We start from the raw sequence: 2,263 nt of genomic DNA, 5'->3' as shown, positions 1-2,263 counted from the left end.
GAGTCGCTTCTCGTCGACTCAGTTGGTATCCATGTGGCTCATATCCAGGTGTGAACATCTCTGCAGCGAATTGCACGGGTAAGGCAAAAAGGCAAGGAAAGTGGCCTCTCGAACCGGCTCCGAGGTCAGAGCATCCTCACAATGTGATCTGTCGTTCTCGGATTGTAATGCTACCTCCGGTTTTAGGGTGGAGAACATTCTTTGGGACTCTTATTCTGCAAAACAGACACAGTGACTGTAAACTCTGCTGCGCGGTATGATGTGGAACACGGCCTGCTCAGCTTTGTGCATTTTCCCTGTAGTCCGGTGTGTTTCATGTTCCGTGTAAACGTGAAAGTTGTCCTGTTTCGATCAAAGGGTGAAATCATTTAGCAAAGCAAGAATCGAAATTGCAGTAATGTCAAGCAGCTCATGGTAATTTGACCAAATCATAACCGATCGCATGTTCTCACGCACTCACAGATACATTTGTAGTTGAAAAGATTCTGAGAAGATAGACTCAGCTTACCATTGATAGTTGTCTGGATTGATGGGCTATCATTATCTGCTGCGAAATTGATATTGTAGATGGGCACATCCCAGCAGTTGTGCGAGTCGGAGAGGGACCATGGAACCCTTTTCACGTGGCTTTGCATCGGTTGTTATGCAGGAGCACAATTGGAAGTGCAAGAAAATGGGGCAGCGCGGCTGGCTGGTAGTGTGGCCGAGCGGTCTAAGGCGCTGGATTAAGGCTCCAGTCTCGACAGAGGCGTGGGTTCGAATCCCACCACCGTCATTTCTGCTGATCGTTTCCAACGACGCAGCTTGTTAAAATGCTGTTTCGACTCCTGCTGCATTTCTGTTTAAAACCGAAGAAAATTGGGTTTGCTTCCCGGGCAATTAACTGTGGTGTGGCAAAGTCCCAACTTTTCCGGTGTCTGTGCTGTCATGATCGTGTTCGCCTCCTGCGTGGAAAATCGCAAACAGCTCTGCTGTCCCAGGCAAGTTGAGCGTTTACTGGAACCGAATGTCGACTGTGATTTCATTGCCGTTGTGAAACAAAGTCCTGCGGTGGCACGACTCGTCGTTATTTTGTTTTATGGCCAATGGGAAAATCGTTCCAATGAATTGCGATGTCACATGTTATTGAATTTCTCCCATTTCCTTCATTTCCGTCCTGCGGACATCGGAAGGGAAAGGTAATCTAATCCAGTCTGTGATTGGTGAAATTCACTTTTTTATGGCCCATTCTTATTGTGTTCTTTCTTTCTCTCTTTTCAGCATTGTCTGGGAAGTGGTGGTGCACTCAGGCTCCAGTATGGTTCAAAGAGCAGTTTGGAATTGCCCTGTTGTTAGTTGTGAGATTACTTTATGACTCATGCCCCGGCCTGTCTCACATTTTGCATTCATGCTCGCTGTGTCTGAAAATGCATTTGGTTTGCCAGTTTTGTTTGTCTTCCGTGTTAAATGCTTTCTGTTTTGCGATTCGCTCAATACATTACGAATTAACAGGGTTTCTGAGGTAACTTCCAGCTGCAAAAATCCTCAACTGAGAATCTGGGAAAATTTCCCGGAGTATGGTCAGTCGGAGCAAAAGTAAGGAAGTCGTTCGTTTCTGCAGTGTCTTACAACGCTACCTTTCCCGTGAGCAGTCGAACAGACTAAATGATTGTGCCACAGACTGCGACGGCAAGCTCCGCTAAAAAGTAATCCTTTACAGCCGGTGTAAGCAACACAATGTTATTGGCGCACACCGCGTGGAAACAGATACTTCGGTGTATCTCGTCCATGCTCACCACATAGCCAAAATTAAAGAGGTCTCATTAAACAACGAGCGATTGGAAACATAAAGGTGAAAGGTAAAATGGCTTCAACTTTCAGTGCTGGGTGCCACTGAGCCTTATCAGTGGGGACTGCGCCTTGTTTCTGTAGTGTAGTGGTCATCACGTTCGCCTTACGCGCGAAAGGTCCCCAGTTCGAAACTGGGCAGAAACTGCTTTGTTCTTCAACTGCAGCATTTTACATGGACAGGAGCGGAGTTTTCTTGCTTGCTTTCCCATCTGCAAACCTGCCTTCGAATTTGCTTGAACAAATCTGCTCTCGTAGTGAAATGTAATGCAACTCCATTTAATTACTGTGCAAAGCATTGTAAAGTTTTTCTCCAACCTGATTGTGATCATATGCCATTCTGTTTGAGAGTGTAGTTATCGCCTTCTGATCCTTCCACGAAAATCAGTACCGCACTTGCATTTCTTGCGCAGGCGGCCCGTTTCCAAGACAGGGA

General features: G+C 46.3%; 1 non-coding gene across 1 annotated transcript; it reads left to right on the top strand.

Annotated features, from left to right (window-relative positions):
* Positions 1-1,901: 1,901 nt before the first annotated feature.
* On the top strand, positions 1,902-1,974 carry trnav-uac (transfer RNA valine (anticodon UAC)). Its single transcript has one exon. It is a non-coding gene; the product is annotated as a tRNA-Val (tRNA).
* The last annotated feature ends 289 nt before the right edge of the window (positions 1,975-2,263 follow it).

Source organism: Chiloscyllium plagiosum, unplaced genomic scaffold, assembly GCF_037043375.1.
Source record: "Chiloscyllium plagiosum isolate Xiang-an unplaced genomic scaffold, Cpla_swu_hap1 HiC_scaffold_29, whole genome shotgun sequence".
Lineage (NCBI taxonomy): Eukaryota > Metazoa > Chordata > Chondrichthyes > Orectolobiformes > Hemiscylliidae > Chiloscyllium > Chiloscyllium plagiosum.
The sequence above is the reverse complement of the archived record's forward strand: the minus strand, read 5'-3'. Positions and strand labels throughout refer to the sequence as shown.